This window comes from Dama dama, chromosome 23 (assembly GCF_033118175.1).
Source record: "Dama dama isolate Ldn47 chromosome 23, ASM3311817v1, whole genome shotgun sequence".
NCBI classification, from domain to species: domain Eukaryota; kingdom Metazoa; phylum Chordata; class Mammalia; order Artiodactyla; family Cervidae; genus Dama; species Dama dama.
This window is the reverse complement of record NC_083703.1, coordinates 25,792,737-25,811,540: the sequence shown is the minus strand read 5'-3', so window position 1 is coordinate 25,811,540 and position 18,804 is coordinate 25,792,737.

Here is an 18,804-nt window from a genome sequence, read left to right as displayed (position 1 = left end):
GCAACTAAGAGTTCACAAGCCACAACTAAGACGCAGCACAGCCAAATAAATAAAATAAAAATAAATACTTAAAAATAAACACTAATAAATAAAGCTGGTCACATGAATTTTTGCACATAAGAGCTATGTTTACACTATACTATTAAGTGTGTGATTATGTCTAAAAAAATAATGTACATACCTTAATTTTAAAATGCTTTATTGCTAAAGAATCCTAGTCATCATCTGAGCTTTCAGTGAGTAGTAATGTTTTTCATAATAGTAACATCAAAGATCACTGATGACAGATCACCGTAACAAATGTAATAATAATGAAAAAGTTTGAAATATTTTGAGAATTACCAAAAGGGGACACAAAAGACAGGAGGTGAGAAAATGCTGTTGGGAAGTGGTCCTGATGGGCTTGCTGGATGTAGGAATGCCACAAATCTTCAATTTGTAAAAAAAAAATGCAGTATCTGCAAAGTGCAATAAAGCAAAGTGTGAGGTATGTCTGTTGAAGGGAATGGCAACCCACTCCAGTAATTTTGCCTGGAGAATTCCATGGACAGAGAATCCTGGCATGCTATAGTCCATGGGGTCACAGAGTCGGACATGACTGAGTGACTAACACTTTCACTTTCATGCCTGTAATCAACGATGGGTAAGAAAAGCATACTGATTTTTTTTTTTTTGTATACAGCAACCAACACTCAGGTATAATAAAATTAAAAAAATAACACTATGTTTTTAAATTAAATTTTATTTTTAAAGCAAAAAAATCTTGTTTACATACTACTTTTTATTCTGCACAATTTAAATTTTGAAAACTAGGATCTGAAATATTGCCTAGGCTCAAGCCTTTCCTGTAGATTATTTGCTTAAGGTCAAGAGTAAGTTAAGGTGTTGGCTAGATCTAGCCAATGTTTCATCACAATTTCACTTAGTTCAAGAAATTATGATTTCAATAAAGCATAATATTAATTGGATGGCTCTTTTAAAACAAAATATTTATTTGGCTGTGCCAGGTCTTAGCTGCAGCACTCGGGATCTTCGATCTTCATTGTGGCATACAGGATCTTTAGTCTCAGCATGTGAACTCTCAGTTGCAGCATGCAGGATTTAGTTCCCTGACCAGGGATTGAACCCAGGCTCCCTGAATTAGAAGCACAGAGTCTTACTGTGTCTTACTGTGGTTTTACTGGACCACCAGGGAAGTCCTTGGTTGGCTGACTGCAGTGATCATATACCTCAAGGAATATATATTCCCTTGCTTTTGATCCTTTGATTTGTTTTCTTAAAAATGGAGCATAAGTTGAAAGCAGGTATTACTATAACTGAAAACACTCTAGGTTCAAGTGTCAGATGGCTTATCCCTCTGGCAAAGTCCACTGTAAAAGTGAAAACTCTCCCACCACAGTTTAAAGTCACTCTGTCTCATTATTTCTGCCCAAGCCCTTTGAATTATTTTCTAATTAATCCATTAATTGTGCCATTAGCTACAGTTTTTCATTCTTAACCTATTTTCATTAGGAACACACATGTATTTTCCAGTCTATGCAATGCCTCACAAAGAAAGAATTTATAAACACATTTAAATCCACAGTGAATTAGAAGACATTACAGTCCTTAATACTTAACACAAGAATTATTGTTGGGAGTAACTCCCAGTGAAACCTTTTGTTGCCTTCATTGGTGAACAAAGATTTAAGTTCAGGTTTTGTTTCTTTTTAATGAAGGTGACAGTTGTTTTCCCAATCACAAATCAATCAATCAACGAAAACCAAAAAGATGAGAATAAATTATTCCCAGATGCTATTCTATGCAAAACAAAACAAAACATACATCAAATGAAGTGTTGAATGATGTTTCCTAATCACTATTCAATGGACACGCAAGGTGAATTTGGGGCACCCTGCACCCTCTTTCTCCACCCCCATCAGCCAATGTGTCCTAGTTCCCCTTCAATGCTTTCTTCTTCCTCCTTCATGGCATCTGCTTTGGGAAAGTAGTAAGTAGTTCCTCTTTGGCAGTGATATGTCTGGTTTTCATGGAACCACAGATTACATATCATAGGTCATCTGAAAAGCCACACTTTGATATCAATGGATAGATAAGCCTCCTGAAACATTCAGTTCAGTTCAGTTCAGTCACTCAGTCGTGTCAAACTCTTTGCGACCCCATGAATTGCAGCACGCCAGGCCTCCCTGTCCATCACCAACTCCCGGAGTTTACTCAAACTCAAGTTCATTGAGTCGGTGACGTCATCCAGCCATCTCATCCTCTGTCGTCCCCTTCTCCTCCTGCCCCCAATCCCTCCCAGCATCAGGGTCTTTCCCAATGAGTCAACTCTTCGCATCAGGTGGCCAAAGTATTGGAGTTTCAGCTTCAGCATCAGTCCTTCCAATAAACACCCAGGACTGATCTCCTTTAGGATGGACTGGTTGGATCTCCTTGCAGTCCAAGGGATTCTCAAGAGTCTTCTCCAACACCACAGTTCAAAAGCATCAATTTTTCGGCACTCAGCTTTCTTCACAGTCCAACTCTCACATCCATACATGACCACTGGAAAAACCATAGCCTTGACTAGACAGACCTTTGTTGGCAAAGTAATGTCTCTGCTTTTTAATATGCTATTTAGATTGGTCATAACTTTCCTTCCAAGGAGTAAGCATCTTTTAATTGAATGGCTGCAATCACCATCTGCAATGATTCTGGAGCCCCAAAAAATAAAGTCTGACACTGTTTCCCCATCTATTTCCCATGAAGTGATGGGACCAGATGCCATGATCTTAGTTTTCTGAATCTTGAGCTTTAAGCCAATTTTTTCACTCTCTTCTTTCATCAAGAGGCTTTTTAGTTCCTCTTCACTTTCTGCCATAAGGGTGGTGTCATCTGCATATCTGAGGTTACTGATATTTCTCCTGGCAATCTTGATTCCAGCTTGTGCTTCTTCCAGCCCAGCGTTTCTCATGATGTACTCTGCATATAAGTTAAATAAGCAGGGTGACAATATACAGCCTTGATGTACTTCTTTTCCTGTTTGGAACCAGTCTGTTGTTCCATGTCCAGTTCTAACTGTTACTTCCTGACCTGCATACAGGTTTCTCAAGAGGCAGGTCAGGTGCTCTGAAACGTTGCCTAATAGCAATCTCTGCTGTACAATGGCTCAGGTTCGAGATATTGCTATCTTCATCTGTTTAGTGACGTTTACTTGATTTTTTTTTTTTTTTTTTTTTTACTTTTTGGCCGAGCTGCCCAGCATTTAGGACCTAAGTTCCCCAACCAGGGATCAAATCTGTGCTCCCTGCAGTGGAAGCTCAGAGTCTAAACCACTGGACCAGCAGGCAAGTCCCCAGTGAAGTTTAAGAATGTGAACATGATATTACATTTTATCCTGATTATCTTATAGGAATGAAGGGAAGACAGAATGAAAGCTCTGATACTACTGATGAGGAATATAGACTCTTTAACAAGATAACAAATCTCTAGCCTCAACTGAATGCTTATTAAAACTAAGAAAATGCATACTTAATTATGAAGAAAGAATTTAAGGATATGTCCTGAATAGTAAAACTATATCATTGAAGATTATAGGAAAAATATAATTAGGGACTTAATTTTTTAAAGTCTCTATAATAGAAATTCCTTTTAATGTATAAGTCTATTTTTCAATTTTCCCACATTTGACATCTTCAGGAACACATTATATGTGAAAATAGAGGACTTGCTATGGTTTTCTTCTAAGGTAATTCAAATAGAAAAGCTCTAGACATCCAACTCATATAGTATTATATGTTGTGTGCAGATAATATACTACTTTTGTCAAAGATCTGACAGTAGTTCAAGGTAGAAGTTCAAGTACAGGACTGGATTTATAGGTAAATCCAGAGCCACCTTGGGCTTCCCAGGTGGAATTACTGGTTAAAAAAAACCCACGTGCCAATGCAGGAGACATATGAGATGCGGGTTTGATCCCTGGGTTGGGAAGATCCCCTGGAGCCAGGCATGGCAACCCACTCCAGTATTCTTGCCTGGAGAATCCCATAGACAGAGGAGCCTGGTGGGCTGTATACAGTCCATAGGGTTGCACGAGTCAGACATGACTAAAGCTACTTAGCATGGAGCACAGAGCCACCTTACTAGGTTCACTCAGGCTCCAGACTCATATAAAGGTGAGACAATGGCTGGTGGATCTAGACTTGAGAACTGTGAGAACAACAATGAACACTCTGAATCTGACCTTGAATGCCTGTCACTGGTAAGGACCAAGAGACTGAGTGTGAGGAAAGACTGAGACCACAAGTTTCCCAAATTGAGAAATAGAAGCCAATATCGAGTCATTTCATCCTAACCAGGAATTTGGTAAACCTCAACACTGGGATTTTTGGTATGTGCTTTGGTGGATTTTAAATGTATTTGAAATTTGTGTCTGACTATGAAGCTGGTGAAAGCAATAAGACTTTAAGAGAACAGAAAGAGGTGTTCCATTTTGCAGAAGTGGAGTCTGTATTTTATCCCAAATAACAGGATTCCCTGTTGGCTCAGCTGGTAAAGCACCTGTCAGCCAGTGCAAGAGATGCAAGAGACTCGAGTTTGATCCCTGGGTCAGGAAGATCCCCTGGAGAAGGAAGTGGCAACTGCTCCAGTATTCTTACCTGGAGAATCCCATGGACAGAGGAGCCTGGCAGGCTACAGTCCATGGGGTCACAAAGAGTCAGACATGACTGAGCACATGCACACACACAACTTGTATAAACCATACAAGTTTATGTTGCCCATCACACCTGGTATGTGATTATATCTTGGTTAGTGAACTGGACAGGCTCCAGCATCAGACATCAGAACAGAAGGCTGGGCTGTCAAAACAGAAATGGTGGGAAGTGACCTGGCTGTAAGGCTGAGTGAGAGGAGACAGCTGCACGTGAGCCCACTAGGCCAGGTCCTCATGCGAGAGGAAAATGATACTTCTCATCCACAGAAGTGGGCACTGGGCAAGGTATCCTAGATGCCCTCTACAGTCAGTGGAGGGAAAGATCACTGGATTAGACTGTAGGGTGGCTAAACTTGCATTCATACAGATCAATTCTGAAGTGTAATGGACATAATCTTATCAAAGTCAAGCATTCTATAGCTCTAGCATCAATCTTATATAATGTACTTTCATCAATTAGATTTTTGAAAAGTGTTTCTTAACCACAGTAAATCCCTTTCCAGCAATTTAGACAAACTAAAATGATTTGCAAAATAGGAGGAGAGATTTATGTTGTTTGTCGTCATTTTCCCAAACCACTGGGGTTACAAGGAAGCATAAATATTTTAAAAGTTCTCAGGATAGTTAAATTCTGTCTTTGGCAATTTATTACTTTACAAGAGGCAGATTACTGAGATGTATTCTAGCAATCACTAATTGTTTTTAGATTATGCATTAATATATTCATTTCATAATTGTAAGTGAAAGAATGCATACTAATGTTCAAAGCAATAGTCCTTTTTGCATCATTTAACGAACTTTAATGGTTGAAAACTTAATTAAATAGATTCAAAGTGAAATCAGATTTCAGTGATGAATGTGCTTATCTTTCATCAAAAGAGACAATAGTTTCATGTCATAATGAACTACTAGCTCCATCTTTTTAGCAATATTTGACCCGATGTGGATCATCAATCCATTATTCTTACCACCTTTTCATATATCGCACCACCCCACCCTCCCGCGGTGTTCTCACTTTGCCCCATGCATACTTTGTAGCTTCAACTCTGTGGCTCCTTCCTCCACCTTGGCCACCTGGCAGATTCCACCCTGGCTGAATTCACAAGCAGCTGAATGTGGCTGGAAAACACATACATCACCATGTTGCTTATTTCCCCCCAAACCTGTAATCCTTCAACTGCCAGTCAATTCTGCAACTCCTTCGCCCATTGACTTACTCATTTTCCTTATGTGTATTCCACACTCTGCTCTCTCCTCAACCCTCTAACCACCCCTCTCCCCCATCACTTTTCCCCAGACAGGCACATGACTTGCTCCTTACCTCCTTTGCTTCCCTGATCATACCACTTGTTACACCGCAAGCCCTATCTGAGCTCTGCTTTATTTAACTTCACTGCATTTACCACAACCTGGCACATCACATCTTTTACTTATTTGCTTATTAATTCTGTCTCTCCCTTAGCATACAGGCTCAAGAAAGCCCAGTCTCTGATACAGAGCCTCAAACACGAACGTAAATATTTGTTGAATGAACGTCTGAATCTTTTATATCATAGCAAACAAACTCCTCTGGAAAAAAAAATTACATAACTGAATCAAGAGAAATATAGTGCAATCGTTTTAAGCAAGAAGGAAGAGCTGACCCAAGCTGCACCTGGAGCCCCACCCCTGGATGCTATCCACTGAGTTTGGTGACACAGATAAAACATTCTGGCACATAAGTGTGCCTCCCCCCGCAAAGAGCTGAATGTGAAGAGTACGTCAGTTCAATATAAATCATGTCTGGATTTTTCTTGCTGTGATCTGACTCAGTGTCTCATGCTGCTTGGAGCCAAGTTGTCTCATTAGTCAGTCTTCTTGTTTTAGAGCTTTCCTGCTAGGAAGAAAGCAGAGGGCACTTGCCCCTCTTTGCTGAGACGGTTCGCATCTTTGTTAGCAGTAACTTCTCTGCACTCTCTGTAGATGCAGTTGAACCAGTGCCCCCGGCAATCTGGCTGCCATGGTGCCTCTGCGGGGGCTTGACAAGGAACAGTGGAAACCCGATGCCTTTATGTCACCACAAATCAAGATTTCACTGTGTCTGTGAACCTCTCTATCAGGAATATTGCATCACAATATGAATCTTTTATACACCTGTGTTTATCTGGCAACTGATAAAATGATGCTAGTGAAGCAAGAAGAGAGGTTCTTAAAGCCTGTTTGATATTCAAGTGTCAATTTATATCTAATGTTAAAGCCTTTGAGAGTGAACATTTATTCAGAAGCTATCAAAGAGAATTAGCTTCCTAATTTTTAAAAACCATTGTGCATATCTGATGGGGTAGAAGATCTATGGCTCACTAAAAGCTATTCATATACTTCTAGAAAAACTGTAATTACTTTAGGCAAAAATATATTAACTTCTCGAGATACCGAAGCATACACACTGTTAATATAAACATGTCAATTATGGAGTTGTCTCCCTTTTCCAATATTCATTATTTCTAGCTATAGAAAGAGTTTTGCTGATGAATGGAAAACATTAGGCTGAGGGTTCAAGGGAACTGTCCTAGAAATGTTAAAAATAATAACTATCATTTCACACAACAGGACATATTAAAAAAACAAATATTCTCCTACAGATATAAAAGTTTCTATAAAAGTAAAGTGAAGAATCAAACAGGCTGTAGTGATACAGCTGAGGCTTATTACATTGTTTGGTCTAATGCCTGCTACGGAGGAGATGGCCCCTGGGCTCTCTGCCTTACACATGATCCCATCTAATAAAAGTCTTAGAAACTTCAGTATCACTTAGAGAGGAAAACTGGGGCTTCCCTAGTGACTCAGATGATAAAGAATCTGCCTGCAATGCAGGAGACCCAGGTTCAATCCTTGGGTTGGGAAGATCCCCTGGAGAAGGGAATGACAACACATTCCAGCATTCTTGCCTAGAAGATTCCATGGACAGAGGAGCCTGGCGGACTATAGTCCATGGGGTTGCAAAGAGCTGGACATGACTTGAGCGAATTTCTCTCACTCAAAGAGGAAAATTAGACAGAAGATCCATTTGTTAGCTGAAGAAAGTGCAGCTGGTGACACATAAGCTTAAAACTATGGCACCTGATGCTAAAAGGAACCTTAGATTTGACCTTGTCCCACTGCACAGTTCTGGGAATGGACGACGTTGAAAAGCTAAAAAGAAGATGGCATGATCAAATCACTTAGCGGCAGGGTATAATTTCCATGCTGGGGACTTCCCTGGTGGTCCAGTGGTTAAGAATACTCCTTCCAAAAAAAAAAAAAAGAATCCACCTTTCAATCCAGGGGATGCAAGTTCAATCCCTGGTCCAGGATCTAAGATCCCACATGCTGCAGGGCAACTAAGCCTGCATGTTGCAACTAGAGAAAAGCCTGCGTGCCACAGTGAAAAGATCCAGTATGCCTCAGTGAAGATCCCCCATGCTACAACTAAGACTTGATGCAGCCAAGTAAGTAAAATAAATACTAAAAAAATAATTTCCACACTAAGGGATACATAAGTCAGTGTCTCTACTATACTGCTCTACCCCTTACCCCAAACCTAACTCTTCCTAACTCACCCTTCGTTGTCATCAAATATAGTTGTAGAATTTCATGTTGGTCTCAGATATAAGTACGTATTGCTTTAAATCTATTTCTTTTTCATTGGAAGAAGGGTAAATGTTTCAAAGCCAAGAAATAAAAAACCACTGAATGGTAGATTCCAATTCGATCACTGCAAGGTGGCTTTCCAAGGAAGTGGAATTTATGAAAGGAGAGGCCATGAGGGATGGGACACAGGCCTGAATTATAACAGGTGTGTGAGTGCCCTTGTTTGTGGAAGAGCTCCATTCCACAATGACCCCAAAGCACATCTGCAGAGTATAATCCGTACCCATCACTGAGCCTTATAAAGCTGGGGGTATGTTTTCATGGGGGAAACACTGGAATAAGTTAAAGTGCTGTAAATGTAAGGATTTATTTCTGGATTCTTAATTCTGTTACACTGATCTACTGTTTAACCTTACTATCTTGATTACTATAGTTTGTAGAAGTCTTAAAATTGGGATATGTGAGTCCTCAGATTTTGTTCTTTTTTGAGATTATTTTTGCTGTTCTGGGAACCTTGAATTTTTGAACAAATTTTAGCATCAGCTCTTTAGTTTCTACAAAAACCCAGCTGGAATTCTGATAGAGATTGCACTGAATCTGCAGACCAACTTAGGGAGTATTGTCATTTAAAAAATGTTACATCTTCCAACCCAGGGATGTCTTGGGAAACTGGGGTGTCTTCTTTCTTTCAATAATATTTATATTTTTCAGTGTACAAACCTTATATTTACATTGCTAAATTCGATCCTGATAATTTTATTCTTTTTGATGCTATTATAAATAGAATTTTCTTAATTTCAAAAAAAGAAAGAGTCAAAATGGAGATCAACCACTCCTTTTCTTGGTTATCCTGGAACTCCACCACCCAAACCTTTGAAGGAGGTTGCACCTAGAAAATAATGGTTCCTTCATAATATTTTACAAAGTCATGACCTCTCCTCTATTACTGCCTGCTTTCCTCCTATCAGATGCCTGGCTCCCTGCTTCTGCAAACAGGGATCCTAGAACATGTGTCCCTTTTCCTTCTACCTGATTATTTGTAGTATTGACCAATGGAGACAACAAAGATAAAATCAGGATGTTAAAATTAAGACTAGGAGTTCTTGATTCTGGCTACAGATTTGAATTAACTGGAAACAAAGTTGAAAATGTGTTTTTGGACTCCACCCCCAGATTTAACTGGTCTGGAGTGGAGGCCAAGCATCAAATATTTTTAAAAAGATCTCCAAATACTGGAATATATTTACTACAGCACTATTCTACATAAAGAAATGTGAGCAGAGATTAGGAATCATAAAGGGTATTAACTGGATGATAAAATAACAGAATTTTAGGCATGTAGAGACAGTAGAAGCTTAAGGACCACTTTGTCATAGTGGTGAGGAAACTGAAGTCAAGGGATGCTAAGTGAATAAATCAAGATCTCAAAATTACCTGGAGAAAGAGTCAGAACTCTGGTCACATGATTCATGAGCTGAGTAATGAAGGGACATCTGACATCTGAGAGAATTTAGAATATAGATAAAAAGAAGTGACAGCTTTACGAGAAAATACAAAACATATGACATATCAAGAGGTAAACGTCACAACACCATCAAGGAGGGATTAATAGACAAATTCATGATGGCTCATGGCAGACTTGTAGGAGAAGCTGGGAGTTTGAGCTATGATAACTAACCATGAAAATCAGGGTAAAAACCAAACGGGACTTCAGTTCAGTTCAGTCGCTCAGTTGTGTCCGACTCTTTGCGACCCCATGAATCTCAGCACGCCAGGTGTCCCTGTCCATTACCAACTCCTGGAGTTTACTCAAACTCATGTCCATAGAGTCAGTTAGTTAATATCAAATAGGAAAGAGGTTTGGGTGAGTTACAGAAATGATTCTATAAATACTGCATATTTTCTTACCATATAAGTAAAGTATGTATTTGATAAAGTATGTATGCACAATCAAATAAAGTGCAATGCTTGGCATACAGTAAGTGCTTACTTAATGACTGGAGTTGTTTCCTTTCACTGCTGCCAGCATGCAAAGTCCAAATGAACTGGACTGTGCATGTTCATAAAACTGGAATACTTGACTACTGTATTGCATGTGTACTCATTTCTTGCCTTACAATGGTGTAAGTTTGGCATTTTGTAATCTGCATTTACCTAAGGCAAAGAATATTTTAACTTTCAATTTAATTCTGAGCAATGAGAAAGAGAGATGGGTTAGAGGACCAAAAGAGACCAGCAATGGGACTCTGCATGTTCTCCCTCCAACTTTCCAGGCCAAACTTGTCTAGGACAAGATCAGTAACTTGGAAAGAGGTGATGGTGTCTTGGGTCAGACCTGCAATATGCAAAGATTTCTTCAATTCATTCACCTTCCTATGACTCTTCGTCCCATCTTAGAACTGGGAGTATAAGAACTAATTTTCAAGTAAGAGAGGATACAGCTTGCTCAATGATATATTCTAACACATCACAGAACATCTTTACAGACGAGGTATTCCACATAAATTTATTTTAAAAGATAAATTACATACTTTTAAGAGTCATCTTTCAGAAAAATGGTCTTATTGTTAAGGAATTATTTATAAAGAACATTAATCATGACCCTGTTTTTTCCCAGTGTTTGTTAAACATAATCTGATATCATTCTTGCAGTAAGAATTGCAGTTATTTCGCTTAACAGCTCTGGTGCTCTGAAAAGATGCTATGGTGTGGCAGGTTATTTCTCCCTACTTTTAATGGCCCCAGCTATCGTCCTTATACTGTGTTGTTCTGACCTCAATCTCCTTTAGTAGAATATCCTACTTCTTATGTGGTTTTTTATTTTTTACATAATTTTTACTTGAGTGAGATACATGGGCTTGGAGCAGTCTTTTGTCACTTATTGGTACTTCACTTACCAGTAAGTGAAAGCTATTTAGTTGTTTATTATTGTTTGTTTCACTCTGAAAATTCTGAAAATCTGACTTCAAAATACTAAAAGTCAACAAAAAACTTTAGGAAGAACAACTGGAAATCTATCTCCATACCTATTTCTATTCTAAAATTAATTATACATATAAACATATAAAGTGTATCTACTGAGTACAGTCATTAGAAATTAAATGCTCACTTTAGTTGGCTGACTTTTCTGAAGTGCCCTGTTTTCACAAACCTTGCCTCGAGAACAGAGGAAGCAAGCTCAGTGAGCATGTAGAAGTGTTTAAGGCTACTAGTCAAGGCAAAGCAGCGTTGAAAACAAAAGCAAGGGGGGAAAAAATCCAAATAATTAACTTGCTAATTGTTTCCATCAATGTGAACGCTAGCTGGTGGAGATGTTTCAGTGGTGGCAAATGAAGCCCTTTGCAGTCTTGGCAAGGCCGGTGCAGGGCGGTCTTTGGGGGAACTGTCCCCACGAGGCAGACAGTGCAGTCAGCCCGGCAGCTTCTGCGCTCAAGAAAATGCCAACAAGCTTGCTCTCCTCCCAGCTGAGAAGGAGGCTTTGCGGTAACGTTTACACCTCTTTCACTTCCTATCCATTTCTCCTCAATATTTGAAAATCCATTTATTCTTTCCAGGTTTATTCTGGGACTGCCTGCTTCCTTTATCTGCTCTGTGAAGCCTTGACCTTTGAAGGCACTGCTGATCACTTTCCCAGGCTCCTCTTGTGTTTCCAGATCACACAGTCTCAGGCTGGGGTACCTACAATTTCTGACCACATATTGGGTTGGCCAAAATGTAATGTGGTATGGCCAAAATGTTCCATAACATCTTATGGAAAAACCCGAACAAATAATACTTGCAGTATCTCTTCTGAATTAAATTTTGGGAGCTATTTTTTAAAAATTTCTCTCCAGATAGGCAAATGTAATCTTGTAAAGATCATGCAACAAACAGATCATTTGACCCTCTCAGAAAAGCTGAATTAAATTGGAAAGGGAGACCATCCTGCTGGCACAAATGGGTCAGTGCCAGAGGTTGTGGACATGATCCAGCTCACTGTCACAGATCCCTGGGGCCTAGCACACTGCCTGCCATGGAAACACTCAGTGCATGTTATTTCAAGTGGGAAATTGAAAATGACATATTGATGTTGCTGCTTACCATTACTCTTGCTGTTATTAGCAAATGGTGATTGATTGCTACTGAGTTTTCATTAGCAATTATTGAATTCTCCTAACAACCCGAGGTTCAGTCAGTTCAGTTCAGTCTCTCAGTCGTGTCCGACTCTTTGTGACCCCATGAATCGCAGCACGCCAGGCCTCCCTGTCCATCACCAACTCCTGGAGTTTACTCAAACTCATGCCCATTGAGTCGGTGATGCCATCCAGCCATCTCATCCTCTGTTGTCCCCTTCTCCTCCTGCCCCCAATCCCTCCCAGCATCAGGGTCTTCTCCAATAAGTCAACTCTTCGCATGAGGTTAGGGCTGGAGCCTTCAAAAGACCTTGCACTGAAGAAGTGGTAACTAACCTGTCATTCAAACCTCCCCTTCTTAGAAAGATTGGCAAACTTGTAACTGATCAACTTGGGGAAATGGAATGGAAGGGGGAGATGCTTGGGTTAATCGTAGCCAATGATTGAGGATAAGTGATAAGAGTCTGTGCTCAAAGCAGGGGAGCTGAATTGTAATGATGGTTTTTCAGTGGTCAAAGTTCCCATCAAAGAACCTGACTGAAAAAGCAAGAATAAAGACACAGTGGTTGGATGGCATCACCAACTCAATGGACATGAGTTTGAGCAAGCTCCAGGAGCTGGTGATGGACAGGGAAGCATGGAGTCCTTCAGTCCGTGGAGTTGCAAAGAGTCGGACACGACTGTGCGACTGAACTGAACTTCCACCTTTCAGTGGGCCCCCTGTGGGGGTTGGGAAGGAAGCTGCAGCTCACAGAACTGCCTTAGGAAAGCAAGACCAAAGCTAGATAACACCACCAGCGTTGATAGGTGGGAATATCTGCTACATTTTCAAGCTTGGTTCTGACCGGCTATCAAGCTGACAGCCTACTAGGTCTTCCCGCCCACCAGAAAGTCAGGTTTAGGGTTTACCCCATTCTGATTGGCTTAGGACTGAAGGGGCTGAGTCTGAGGATGAAATGTTACCAGCACCTGAGTGCAGCTCATAAAGGTAGAGATCCTCAGTCCCTTCTAAGTGGAATGTATTGATATGTTTCAAGCAGTAGTGAAAATAACTCTTCAACAGATATTCAAAACCTGGTACTTGGAAAAATTATAATGATAATAATCATTGATTGGAAAATGATGCCCTACTACAGATGAAAAGTTCAAACAGTTAGGACAAATAATGTTTTCAGAAAAAATTCTTGGAAGTATTTCACATTCATTTCCATTAGGTGACATTATTATTCAGAAATCAATGTAAAATAGTCAAGATTGTAGCTTTATATACAAATAAGCCTACATTCAAATCCCAGGTCCTTGGTTTCTCCAAGGTTTATCCTTGGCTATTTTTTTATTTAAAAATAAAAATATGATGAGCAAGTTCACTCCTGAGTACTTATCTGGAAAAAAAAATAAAAACACTAAGTTGAAAAGATGCATGCACCACAATGTTCACAGCAGCATTATTTATGATTGCCAAGGTATGGAGCAACCTAAACGTTCATCACCAGAAAAATATCTACTTCTGCTTTATTGACTATGACAAAGCCTTTGACTGTGTGGACCACAACAAACTCTGGAAAATTCTTAAAGAGGTGGGAATACCAGACCACCTGGCCTGCCTCTTGAGAAATTTGTATGCCGGTCAGGAAGCAACAGTTAGAACTGTATATGCAACAACAGACTGGTTCCAAATAGGAAAAGGAATACATCAAGGCTGTATAGTGTCACCCTGCTTATTTAAATTATATGCAGAGTACATTATGAGAAACGCTGGGCTGGATGAAGCACAAGCTGGAATCAAGATTGCCAGGAGAAATATCAGTAACCTCATATATGCAGATGACACCACCCTTATGGCAGAAAGTGAAGAACTAAAGAGCCTCTTGATGAAAGTGAAAGAGGAGAGTGAAAAAGTTGGCTTAAAACTCAACATTCAGAAAACTAAGATCATGGCATCTGGTCCAATCACTTCATGGCAAATAGATGGGGAAACAGTGAGACTTTATTTTGGGGGGCTCCAAAATCACTGCAGATGGCGACTGCCGCCATGAAATTAAAAGACGTTTACTCCTTGGAAAAAAGTTATGACTAACGTAGACAGCATATTGAAAAGCAGAGACATTACTTTGCCAACAAATGTCCATCTAGTCAAAGCTATTTTTTTCCAATAGTCATGTTTGGATGTGAGAGTTGGACCATAAAGAAAGCTGAGAGCCAAAGAATTGATGCTTTTGAACTGTGGTGTTGGAGAAGACTCTTGAGAGTCCCTTGGACAGCAGGGAGATCCAACCAGTCCATCCTGAAGGAAATGAGTCCTGAATATTCATTGGAAGGACTGATGTCAAAACTGAAACTCCAATACTTTGGCCACCTGATGCGAAACTGACTCATTTGAAACGACCCTGATGCTAGGAAAGATTGAAGGCAGGAGGAGAAGGGGATGACAGAGGATGAGATGGTTGGATGGCATCACTGACTCACTGGACATGAGTTTGAGTAGACTCTGGGAGTTGGCGATGGACAGGGAGGCCTGGCATTCTGCAGTACCTGGAGTTGCAAAGAGTTGGACTTGACTGAGGGACTGAACTGAACTGAACTGACATGTTCGTCAACAGATGAATGGATAAAGCAGATGTGGTTTATATATACAATGGAATATTACTCAGCCATAAAAAACGAAATTTTGCCATTTGCAGCAAAACAGATGGACTTGAAGGGCCTTATTCTAAGGGAAATAAGTAAGTTTAAGTCAGAGAAAGACAAATACTGTATGATGTCACTTATAAGTAGAATCTAAAAAATACAACAAACCTGTGAATATAACAACCACCAAATCAAGGAACAGACTACAGATACAGAGAACAAACTAGTTGTTACAAGTGTAAAGAGGGAGGCAAGATAAGGGTAGGGGGTTAAGAAATACAAACCATTATGTATAAAATAAATAAGCTACAAGTGTATATTGTACAAAACAGGAAATAGAGGCAGTATTTTACAATAACTATAGATGGAATATAACCTTTAAAAATTGTGACGCATTATACTGAACAGCCATAACTTGTGTAATGTTGCACATCAACTACATCTCAATTTAAATAAAACACCCAGTTCCTTCACCACCTGTTAATATTTCCAGTCACGGGAACTTAATCACTTTATTTCACTCCACTGATCCTTGGCTTCTTCAAATTTAAAACTGTAGGGAAAGCAATTTTTTTTTAGAAAGCCCTGACAGAGTTGGGTTGTGTTCTCACTGGCTATTATCACCATTCCTTGGTGTCACCTCATTCATTTCCTGGTGTTTCCTTAAGTATCTCTGTTTGGTAGAAGGTGAGAGGTAGGAGTGGGGCGGGGGGGGGAAACAGAGCTATTCATTATAGCTGGATTCATATCATATACCTTTGTTAAGATGCCTTGGGGGACTTTCCTCGTGGTCCAGTGGTTAGGAATTTACCTGCCGATGGAGGGGACATAGGTCCAATCCCTAGTCTGGGAAGATCCCACATGCCATGGGGAAACTAAGTCCATGTGCCACAACTACTTGGACCCGTTAGCCCTAGAGCCCGTGCTCCGCAACAAAAGAAACCACCACAATAGGAAGCCTGGACGCTGCAACAAAAGAGTAGCCCCTAGTCACTGCAACTAGGGAAAGCCTGTGAGCAGCATAATGGCCAGTGCGGCCATAAATAAATGTAATACTAATTTTTTAAAAATGCCTTGGGGCAAAGAAAATCCAGAATATGAAAATATGGAATTTGAAAGTCGAAGTACTCAAATCCCAGGAAATCACTCTCCATGTGCCAGTAGCAAAGGCAGCATCAAAGAGCAATAGGAACATTCCAGAGATGCTTCTGCCTCCAGAATCACTCCCACCTCTGGACGGAGTAAGCATCTGTTCCCTCAGCCACCCCACTCCCAATGTGAGAATATCCTCACCTGTAACTACCTTTGCAAAGAAGGCAGTAACCAGAAGGAATGCTAGGGGAAATTCAGCCCAGCAGTTCACTCAGGGTGGGTTATATTTAAGAAATACTGTCTTCTTCAGCCTGTGCCCAGAAGACAATATTTTGACAGAGAGTATTTTTGCCCAATTGACAAAATATTGGAAAAATATTGACAAAAATGTTTTTATGAAAAGCAGATATCCAGAAACTTTGGGCCAAGTGGTATCCATGAAAATTGTTTTATAGGCACATAAATAACGAACTGGTCACATGTAAAGTTCTTGGCACTGATCTTACCACAACTCACACTCTCAAGAAACCATTTCAGAAGTGAGTTGGTGAGAATGACATCACTGGGCTAAACTTATCTCCACAAATAAACTGTTTGCAAGTGTCAGAACTTCATTCCTAGCAGCAATAAATTACTTACCTCAGAACTGATGGAGACACACCAGTGTGTAAAATAACACGGCTGAGAACTCCCACCTAGCCTTGTACTTCCCTTTTGGAGTCGATAAAAGTGATGCTCAGAAAGCATAAATAAATTGCTTGAGGTCACACAGTTATTGAGTAGCAAAACTGCTACTGACTGGAAACCAAGTCTGCTGATCTGAGGCCAATGTTCTTTTTACACAACACATCACATTTCCTTCAGCCAAGGCCCAAGGTGTAATTCAAGTGCACATCTATTCAGTAGTTCTGGATGTGACTCACTTTTCCTCCAAGACTTATACTACCTTCTCACTAGGAGAATAGTCTATTCCCCATTTAGCCACTGGACCACCTTTTACCAGGTGGGTGACTATACCGCTATTTCAAAATATATGCTACTTATTCTAAATCTGACATTTTATGGTCACACCTTAAGCTGCAAATAGATGTACTTTGGGCTGAAAATATATTTACAACAACTCTGGGCTGAGTGTTGCTTAGACAAAAATTTGTGTCTTTACAGAATTATTTATTGTAGCAGAGTCTTTAATTCCGATGACAAGGTGACCTGTAGCAATGTTTAATATTCATTCACTTTTATTCAGGCAGAAAATTGACATTAGGACAGGTCTATTCTTATAAAAGACCTTCTAGTTTTTCCAACAGGAAGACACTTTTTCAAATATTATTCAAATACAGGCATGGAAAAGGTAGCCCCAAATTGTGATATCAAGTGATAACTTTGTATTAATATTAGCAACCACAGCCAATAAAATGCTTTTGCAAACATCTGAGAATGCCACAGGCTGAGAGCTGGAACTTTGCTGATAAAGAGGACAGATAGCTCAGGCCCTTCCATGTGTCCTAGGCATAGGGCACAGAGAAATGAAGAATCCTCCCCTCCTGAGTGAATTGACAGCCACATATTTGCTCAAGATCTAGGCTGCAGATGTTGGAAAATGTTGACCTTCAGAAAGAACAATGAAGCAACCACTACATCTTGACCCAATCAGAGTGCTAGGAGAGTCATGGCTTGGTAACAGATGGATGGGTTTTTTTAAATCCCATAAAAAGAGACTTACAGATAAGGACAGAGACGTGGACAAATACACTTGCCTGCTCTTCCTAGAGCCCCAGGCACAACTTGAGCAGTACATTGGGTGTCCCTGTGCCCTGACGTCAAGGCAGCCTCTGCCCAGGCTTTGTTCAGCCTGTCTGCTGGTCTATCTTTACATCCTTTATACGAAGACTGGATTAACTCAGCAGCCGGCCATCTGGGCTGCTGTCCCAGCAACAAAGAAAGCCATGTGGTCCGAAGGCATTTTGGGGATTGAGAAAGGGTAAAAAGCAATAGAAAAACAAACAGCCTGAACCAGAGGGGCACGAGGGAACACGCGGAAGGGCATACTGTGACTGCAGAACAAGCATTCCATCCTGCCAGGCTTGCCCGAGCTGCCTCTGAGTCGTGGCATGAGGGTTCACAGTTCTCAGAGCACAAAGGTCTGGAAACAGAGTGGTCTGAATTGGGAGAAAAGCAGGGAAGCTCTCGTGGCATCCTGCCTCCTGAGACTGGGTGGGGCTCCCAGGGGGTTGGGTCCCTCCCACTAGAAGAGGGTACACCTGGGGCTAAGAGGACAGTGGCCACTAGAAAACCAGCAAGATGAAACCAACCCCCTTGACCACCAGGGCTCACATTAGGAAGGGGATTTCTTGCTCTCTGGAATAATAAAGGGTGGGTATACTGACAGGAAATATTAGGTCCTTATCTAGCAAAGAGAAACTGGCTAAAATATAAAATATTTTCTATTAAATGTTTACCTACTTTAATTTTAGTGCTTTTTAATCAATAAAATAGAACCCATCCAGGCCCAATGGGGAAATTGTCCCAGAGGCTTGGTCAGCTTGAAGCAACCATTATGATATTAGTTCAGCAAATAAGCAAATTTCATTGAGATGGGATGACTGACTATCATAAAGACAGCAATGTTTCTCCCTCAAATAACATACAATATACTGAAGGTGTAGGTAG